General features: G+C 37.6%; 1 non-coding gene across 1 annotated transcript; it reads right to left on the bottom strand.

The window, feature by feature from the left end:
• Positions 1–2,583: 2,583 nt before the first annotated feature.
• LOC148577826 (small nucleolar RNA R71) lies at positions 2,584–2,691 on the bottom strand. Its single transcript, XR_015903287.1, has one exon. It is a non-coding gene; the product is annotated as a small nucleolar RNA R71 (small nucleolar RNA).
• Between the last annotated feature and the right edge of the window lie 7,373 nt (positions 2,692–10,064).

Genomic DNA, 10,064 nt, shown 5'->3' with positions numbered 1-10,064 from the left:
GATTCGACCCTTACTCACGTAAGGTATTACTTGGACGACCCAGTGCACTTGCTGGTTAGTTGTATCGAAGTTGTGACAATTATGAATTAAGATCAGAGCACCAAGCTCTGGAGCCATTACCAGGATTTGTTCGAGCCTGGAGATCACAATTTCGTGCACCAAGTTTTTGGCGCCGTTGCCGGGGATTGTTCGAGTTTGGACAACTGACGGTTCATCTTGTTGATCAGATTAGGTAATTTTCTTTTTGTTTTGTTTTCAAAAATTTTTCAAAAATCTTTCAAAAATTTTTCTTTTGTTTTCAAAAAAAAAAATAAAATAAAATAAAATAATAAAAATAATGTTTTCAAAAATAAATTATTCTATGGCTTCAAGATTTTTAAGAATGAATTCTAGTGTTTCATGAAACATGTTGAATCCTATCTGGCTGTAAAGCCATACCCAAACTGCTTTGGGATTGGTATTCAACTAATCACTCCAGTCCATGTAATTATATGCTAAAGCTTGGCTGGCTATTAAGCCATGCCTGACCCTTTGATTGGAGCTTTAGAGCATAAGATTCCTGGAATTCATATTAAAAATTTTGGAATCCTTATTTTTCTTTTTCAAAATAATTTTTCAAAAAATATAAAATAAAAATCCAAAAAAATTTAGAAAATCACAAAAATAAAAAATATTTCATGTTTCTTGTTTGAGTCTTGAGTCATATCATAAGTTTGGTGTCAATTGCATGTGCATCTTGCATTTTTCGAAAATTTCATGCATTCATAGTGTTCTTCATGATCTTCAAGTTGTTCTTTATCAGTCTTCTTGTTTGATCTTGATGTTTTCCTTGTTTTGTGTCTTTTCTTGTTTTACATGTACATTTTTTATTTATTAGAGTCTAAACATGAAAGATTTCTAAGTTTGGTGTCTTGCATGTTTTCTTTGCATTAAAAATTTTTTCAAAAATATGTTCTTGATGTTCATCATGATATTCACGGTGTTCTTGGTGTTCATCTTGACATTCATAGCATTCTTGCACACATTCATAGTTTTGATCTAAAATTGCCATGCATTGCATCATTTTTCTTGTTTTTCTCTCTCATCATAAAAATTCAAAAATCAAAAAAAAAAAATATCTTTCCCTTTTTCTCTCATCAAATTCGAAAATTTGGATTGACTTTTTCAAAAATTTTTAAAATCAAGTTGTTTCTTATGAGTCAAATCAAATTTTCAATTTGAAAATCTATTTTCAAAATTTTTTTTTCAAAAATCAAATCTTTTTCAAAATTCTTAGTTATTTTCGAAAATTCCAAAAATATTTTTCAAAAATCTTTTTCTTATTTTTATATAAAATTTTCGAAAATAACTAATCAATTAATGTTTTGATTCAAAAATTTCAAGTTTGTTACTTACTTGTTAAGAAAGATTCAAACTTTAAGTTCTAGAATCATATCTTGTGATTTCTTGTGAATCAAGTCATTAATTGTGATTTTAAAAATCAAATCTTTTTCAAAAACTAATTTCTATCATATCTTTTCAAAAATATCTTCTCATCTTATCTTTTTCAAAAATTTTATTTCAAATATCTTTTCTAACTTCCTAACTTCTTATCTTTTCAAAATTTGTTTCAACTAACTAACTAACTTTTTGTTTGTTTCTTAACTTTTTCAAAACTACCTAACTAACTCTCTCACTCTCATTTTTCGAAAATATCTTCCCCATTTTTCAAAAATTCTTTTTAATTTATTAATTATTTTAATTTTTAATTTTTAAATCTTAATTTTCGAAAAAAAAAATACTAACATTTTTCAAAAACCATTTTCAAAAATCACTAACTCCTTTTCAAAAATAATTTTCGAAAATTCCCTCCTTCTCTCTCATCTTATTCTATTTATTTATTCATCTACTAACATCTCTCCCTCACATCATCACCAAATTCGAACCCCCTCTTCTATCTGTGTTCGAATTTCTTCTTCTTTTCTTCTACTCACATAAGGGAACCTCTATACTGTGGTCAAGAGAATCTCTATTATTATTATTATTTTTCTGTGCCCTCTTCTTTGTCATATGAGCAGGAGCAAGGATAAGAACATTCTTGTGGAAGCAGATCCAGAACCTGAAAGGACTCTAAAGAGAAAATTAAGAAAAGCTAAAATACAACAATCCAGAGATAACCTTTCAGAAATTTTCGAACAGACAGAGGAGATGGCAGCCGAAAATAATAATAATGTAAGGAAGATGCTTGGTGACTTTACTGCACCTAATTCCAATTTACACAGAAGAAGCATCTCCATTCCTGCCATTGGAGCAAACAACTTTGAGCTGAAACCTCAATTAGTTTCTCTGATGCAGCAGAACTGCAAGTTTTATGGACTTCCATCTGAAGATCCTTTTCAGTTCTTAACTGAATTCTTGCAGATATGTGATACTGTTAAGACTAATGGAGTAGATCCTGAAGTCTACAGGCTCATGCTTTTCCCTTTTGCTGTAAGAGACAGAGCTAGAATATGGTTGGACTCTCAACCTAAAGATAGCCTGAACTCTTGGGATAAGCTAGTCACGGCTTTCTTAGCCAAGTACTTTCCTCCTCAAAAGCTGAGCAAGCTTAGAGCTGATGTTCAAACCTTCAGACAGAAAGAAGGTGAATCCCTCTATGAAGCTTGGGAAAGATACAAACAGTTGACCAAAAAGTGTCCTTCTGACATGCTTTCAGAATGGACCATCCTGGATATATTCTATGATGGTTTATCTGAGCTATCAAAAATGTCACTGGACACTTCTGCAGGTGGATCCATTCACCTAAAGAAAACGCCTGCAGAAGCTCAAGAACTCATTGACATGGTTGCTAATAACCAGTTCATGTACACTTCTGAAAGGAATCCTGTGAGTAATGGGACGCCTATGAAGAAGGGAGTTCTTGAAGTTGATACTCTGAATGCCATATGGGCTCAGAATAAAATATTGACTCAGCAAGTTAATATGATTTCTCAGAGTCTGCATGGAATGCAAGCTGCATCCAACAGTACTCAAGAGGCTTCTCATGAAGAAGAAGCTTATGATCCTGAGAACCCTGCAATAGCAGAGGTAAATTATTTAGGTGAACCTTATGGAAACACCTATAACTCAACATGGAGAAATCATCCAAATTTCTCATGGAAGGATCAAAAGCCCCAACAAGGCTTTAACAATGGTGGAAGAAACAGGTTTAGCAATAGCAAGCCTTTCCCATCATCCACTCAGCAACAGACAGAGAACTCTGAACAAAATGCTTCTAATTTAGCAAATCTAGTCTCTGATCTATCCAAGGCCACTGTGAGCTTCATGAATGAAACAAGATCTTCCATTAGAAATCTGGAAGCACAAGTGGGCCAGCTGAGTAAAAGGATCACTGAAATCCCTCCTAGTACTCTCCCAAGCAATACAGAAGAGAACCCAAAAGGAGAGTGCAAGGCCATTGACATAAGCGCCATGGCCGAACCTGAGAGGAGAGGAGAGGACGTGAATCCCAAGGAGGAAGACATCCTGGGACGTCCAGTGGTCAATAAGGAGCTTCCCTCTGAGGAACCAAAGGACTCTGAGGCTCATCTAGAGACCATAGAGATCCCATTGAACCTCCTTATGCCCTTCATGAGCTCTGATGAGTATTCCTCTTCTGAAGAGAATGATGATGTTACTGAAGAGCAAACTGCCAAGTTTCTTGGTGCAATCATGAAGCTGAATGCCAAATTATTTGGCATTGATGCTTGGGAAGTTGAACCTCCCTTGTTCATCAATGAACTAAGTGATCTAGATCAACTGACATTGCCTCAGAAGAAACAGGATCCTGGAAAGTTCATAATACCCTGTACCATAGGCACCATGATCTTTAAGGCTCTATGTGACCTTGGTTCAGGAATAAACCTCATGCCCCTCTCTGTAATAGAGAAACTGGGAATCTATGGGGTGCAAGCTGCCAAAATCTCATTAGAGATGGCTGACAGTTCAAGAAAACAGGCTTATGGACAAGTAGAGGACGTATTAGTAAAGGTTGAAGGCCTTTACATCCCTGCTAATTTCATAGTCCTGGATACTGGAAAGGAAGAGGATGAATCCATCATCCTAGGAAGACCTTTCCTGGCCACAGCAAGAGCTGTGATTGATGTTGACAGAGGTGAAATAGTCCTTCAATGGAATGAGAACTCCCTTGTGTTCAAAACTCAAGGATCTCCCTCTGCAACCATGGAGAGGAAGCAGAAAAAGCCTCTCTCAAAGCAGAGTCAACCCAAGCCCCCACAGTCAAACTCTAAGTTTGGTGTTGGGAGGCCACAACCAAACTCTAAGTTTGGTGTTGAACTCCCATATCCAAACTCTAAGTTTGGTGTTGGAGAGTCTCAACAAAGCTCTGCACATCTGTGAGGCTCCATGAGAGTCCACTGTCAAGCTATTGACATTAAAGAAGCGCTTGTTGGGAGGCAACCCAATTTTTATTTATCTAACTATATTTTTCTTAATTATATGTCTTTGTAGGTTCATGATCATGTGGAGTCACAAAATAAATATAAAAATTGAAAACGGAATCAAAAACAGCAGAAGAAAAATCACACCCTGGAGGAGCATCTGCCTGGCGTTCAAACGCCAGAACAGAGCATGGTTCTGGCGCTGAACGCCCAAAATGGGCAACATCCTGGCGCTGAACGCCCAGAACAAGCATGGTTCTGGCGTTCAACGCCAGAAATGGCAGCAAATGGGCGTTGAACGCCCAAAATAGGCACCAACCTGGCGCTGAACGCCCAGAGTTGTGTGCAAAGGCATTTTACATGCCTAATTTGGTGCAGGGATGTAAATGCCTTGACACCTCAGGATCTGTGGACCCCACAGGATCCCCACATACCTCCACTCACTCTCTTCTCTCTTCTCAATCATCCTCTACTCCCAATAAACACTCTTCCCTATTAACCCTTTACCACTCACATCCATACACCTACTTACCTTCAAAATTCAACATCTCTTCCCCACCCAATCCCACCCATATGGCCGAATACACACCTCCCTCCATCTCCCCCATATCTTCTTTTTCTTCTTCTATTCCTTCTTCTTTTGCTCGAGGGCGAGCAACATTCTAAGTTTGGTGTGGTAAAAAGCATAGCTTTTTTGTTTTTTCCATAACCATTGATGGCACCTAAGGCCAGAGAAGCCTCTAGAAAGAGGAAAGGGAAGACAAAAGCTTCCATCAAGGGTCTATAGCTCAGTGGTAGAACATTTGACTGCAAATCAAGAGATCCCTGAGATACCTCAGGGGATACATTTTCTTCCACACAATTATTGGAAGCAACTAAGGGTGGAACATCAAGAGCACTCCATCATCCTTCATGAAATCAGAGAAGATCTAAAAGCAATGAAGGAGGAGCAGCAAAGACAAGGAAGAGACATAGAAGAGCTCAAGGACATCACTAAGGTGGACTCATTCCTTGTTCTTACTTTCTCTGTTTTTCGTTTTCTATGTTATGTGCTTATCTATGTTTGTGTCTTCATTACATGATCATTAGTAGTAGTAACTTTGTCTTAAAGTTATGAATGTCCTATGAATCCATCGCCTCTCTTAAATAAAAATTGTTTTAATTTAAAAAAACAAGAAGTACATAAGTTTCGAATTTATCCTTGAACTTAGTTTAATTATATTGATGTGGTGACAATGCTTCTTGTTTTCTGAATGTATGCTTGAACAGTGCATATGTCTTTTGAAGTTGTTGTTTAAGAATGTTAAATATGTTGGCTCTTGAAAGAATGATGACTAGGAGACATGTTATTTGATAATCTGAAAAATCATAAAAATGATTCTTGAAGCAAGAAAAAGCAGCAAAGAACAAAGCTTGCAGAAAAAAAAAAAAAGAAAAAATAGGCGAAAAAAAAAATATAGAAAGAAAAAGCAAGCAGAAAAAGCCAAAAGCTCTTAAAACCAAGAGGCAAGAGCAAAAAGCCAATAACCCTTAAAACCAAAAGGCGAGGGCAATAAAAAGGATCCCAAGGCTTTGAGCATCAGTGGATAGGAGGGTCTAAAGGAATAAAATCCTGGTCTAAGCGGCTAAACCAAGCTGTCCCTAACCATGTGCTTGTGGCGTGTAGGTGTCAAGTGAAAACTTGACACTGAGCGGTTAAAGTCAAGGTCCAAAGCAAAAAAAGAGTGTGCTTAAGAACCCTGGACACCTCTAATTGGGGACTTTAGCAAAGCTGAGTCACAATCTGAAAAGGTTCACCCAATTATGTGTCTGTGGCATTTATGTATCCGGTGGTAATACTGGAAAACAAAGTGCTTAGGGCCACGGCCAAGACTCATAAAATAGCTGTGTTCAAGAATCATCATACTGAACTAGGAGAATCAATAACACTATCTGAACTCTGAGTTCCTATAGATGCCAATCATTCTGAACCTGAATGGATAAAGTGAGATGCCAAAACTATTCAAGAGGCAAAAAGCTATAAGTCCCGCTCATTTGATTGGAGCTATGTTTCATTGATAGTTTGGAATTTATAGTATGTTCTATTCTTTTTATCCTATTTTGATTTTCAGTTGCTTGGGGACAAGCAACAATTTAAGTTTGGTGTTGTGATGAGCGGATAATTTATACGCTTTTTGGCATTGTTTTTAGTATGTTTTTAGTAGAATCTAGTTACTTTTAGGGATGTTTTTAATAGATTTTATGTTAAATTCACATTTCTGGACTTTACTATGAGTTTGTGTGTTTTTCTGTGATTTCAGGTATTTTCTGGCTGAAATTGAGGAACTTGAGCAGAAATCAGATTCAGAGGTTGAAAAAGGACTGCTGATGCTGTTGGATTCTGACCTCCCTGCACTCAAAGTGGATTTTCTGGAGCTACAGAACTCGAAATGGCGCACTTTCAATTGCGTTGGAAATTAGACATCTAGGGCTTTCCAGAAATATATAATAGTCTATACTTTGGCCAAGAATAGACGACGTAAACTGGCGTTCAACGCCAGCTTTCTACCCAAATCTGGCGTCCAGCGCCAGAAAAGGAGCCAAAACCAGAGTTGAACGCCCAAACTGGCACAAAAGCTGGCGTTCAACTCCAAGGAGGACCTCTGCACGTGCAACACTTAAAGCCCAGCCCAAGCACACACCAAGTGGGCCCCGGAAGTGGATTTATGCATCAATTACTTACTTCTGTAAACCCTAGTGACTAGTTTATTATAAATAGGACCTCTTACTATTGTATTTGACATCTTTGGACGTCTGGTTCTTAGATCAGAGGGGCTGGCCATCTCGGCCATGCCTGGACCTTTACTTATGTATTTTTAACGGTAGAGTTTCTACACTCCATAGATTAAGGTGTGGAGCTCTGCTGTTCCTCAAAGATTAATGCAAAGTACTACTGTTTTCTATTCAATTCATCTTATTTCACTTCTAAGATGTCCATTTGCACCCAAGAACATGATGAAGGTGATGATTATGTGTGACGCTCATCATCCTTCTCCCTTATGAACGCGTGCCTGACAAACACTTCTGTTCTACATGAATTAAGCTAGAATGAATATCTCTTAGATCTCCTAACCAGAATCTTCGTGGCGTAAGCTAGAATGATGGCGGCATTCAAGAGAATCCGGAAAGTCTAAACCTTGTCTGTGGTATTCCGAGTAGGATTCAATGATTGAATGACTGTGACGAGCTCCTAACTCGCGATTGCAGGGCGTTAGTGACAGACACAAAAGGATAGTAAATCCTATTCCAGCATGATCGAGAACCGACAGATGAATAGCCGTGCCGTGACAGGGTGCGTGAGCATATTATTCACTGAGAGGATAAGATGAAGCCATTGACAAGGGTGATGCCTCCAGACGATTAGCCGTGCCGTGACAGGGCATTGGATCATTTTCCCGAGAGATGACCGAAAGTAGCCATTGACAGTGGTGATGTATCACATACAGCCAGCCATGGAAAGGAGTAAGACTGATTGGATGAAGATAGCAGGAAATCAGAGGTTCAGAGGAACGAAAAGCATCTCCATTCCCTTATCTGAAATTCTCACCAATGAATTACATAAGTATCTCTATCCCTATTTTATTATATAATATTCGAAAACTCCATTATCGCTTTATATCTGCCTGACTGAGATTTACAAGGTGACCATAGCTTGCTTCATACCAACAATCTCCGTGGGATTCGACCCTTACTCACGTAAGGTATTACTTGGACGACCCAGTGCACTTGCTGGTTAGTTGTATCGAAGTTGTGACAATTATGAATTAAGATCAGAGCACCAAGCTCTGGAGCCATTACCAGGATTTGTTCGAGCCTGGAGATCACAATTTCGTGCACCAGGTTTATTACTTGGACAACCCAATTCACTTGCTGGTTAGTTGTGCGAGATTGTGAAGAAGAACTAAGATTAAGAACGTGCGTATTAAGTTTTTAGCGCCGTTACCAAGGAATGAACGATCACGATTTCGTGCACCACTGTGCGTTCTTTCTTCTGCTTCTTTTAGTTTCATTTGTTATTTTCTTTTATTTAGTTATTTTATTATTGATGAACTCTTGTTAATTTGAATTTCTATTAATGCAATTTAATGTTTTTTTGTTTATTGTTATTTAATTGAGTTGTTACTATTATTTTCTTGCATTTGGTAGCTTTAGACATTATTATTATTGTAATTTAATATGCTTTTATTTTCATGCACACCAAGTGTTTGATAAAATGCTTGGCTTAGTTTTTGCTTAGTTTTTCCTCACTCTTGGCTTGGAATTGAGAACTTTGGTGACCTTGAGTCATTGATGTCCATTTCTGATTGATATATTAGGGTAGTTAATTAATTTGGTTTCCACTAACTCTAGTCTTTCACTAAGCTAATTAGGGAGTAGACTAGGACTTGTGGATTGAGATTAATTATGCCTATTTGACTTATCCTCGATGTTAGGGTTGACTAAGTAGGATTAACTCTTCATAATCATCATATGTTTGTGGTCAATGGCTAGGATAGGCAACTTTAACTCTCACTCCTTGCCAAGAGGTTCCTTAGCATTTGAATTTCCATTCCTTTTGATTAATTGCTTGAGTTTAGTTGCTTTTGATATTTAGTTACTGTTTGCTTATTTAATTTCTTGTCAATTACATTTCTTACCTCTTGCCATCAACCCCCATTCCCTTATAGTCAACAATTGAGTACTCTATTACAATTCTTAGGAAGAACGATCTGGGACTTAAAACTCCCAATTATTTTATTTGAATTGTGATAATTCCTTATTTTAAACTTTGATTGAGAGGATCCATTGCTGGTTTGGACTATACTTGCAACGGAAGTTATTTTGTGAATTCCGAATTGGCATAAATCCTCTCTATCAGTGACAGACCCAATGGCGGCAGCGATGGTGCATGCAATGGCAGCCTGCGATGTTGACGACAACGTGGTTGGCTTCACGGACAACGAACCTTTGACGGCAGCACTGAGCTCCCACTCTCTCTCCTCGTGTTCATCTATCTCTTCCTCTTACGTGACAACGACGACTCCTAGCCCCGCCAGCGTCGTCTTTCTCCTAGCCTCCCTCTTTCCTTCTTCATCTTCCTCGGTCACCCCTCTTCTCTCTTTCCCTTTTCTCTTTTCTTTTCTTTTCTGGCGTTGGGGGGGGGGGACTTAGGGCTAGGATTTGGTGAGGGTGAGTGTGTGTTGTGTTGTGTTAAGGTTAGAGTGGTGTAAGTAGAAATTAAGGTTTGTTATTTGGGTAAAGGGGATTTTGGGGTTTGGTAAACACTACAAGAAAAACACCCATTCAGCCACACTTTTTTAAGCTACATTATAAAATAGGCTACACTTTTCTCTTTGTTACCAATTTATAGGAAAATAGAAAACACAGTTGTGGCAACACTTGAAAAGTGTCTCCTTAGATATTATAAATATCACTTATAAAGCATAGCCTTTTTTTAATATCTATGGGTACACTTTTTTCACCAAAGAAAACACTTTTAAAGAGTAACTTATTTATTATATTTTAGGTACACTTTAAAAATACTGCCTTATGTATCTAGGGCCAAATATGCACCAACACTTAGTGAAAATTTTTCCCTTTTCACCAAATATAGTTAATTAGTAACGT

This window comes from Arachis ipaensis, chromosome B1 (genome assembly GCF_059453495.1).
Source record: "Arachis ipaensis isolate K30076 ecotype BB chromosome B1, ASM5945349v1, whole genome shotgun sequence".
NCBI classification, from domain to species: domain Eukaryota; kingdom Viridiplantae; phylum Streptophyta; class Magnoliopsida; order Fabales; family Fabaceae; genus Arachis; species Arachis ipaensis.
Note: the sequence above shows the minus strand (reverse complement) of the source record. Positions and strands in the feature narration are given on the sequence as shown.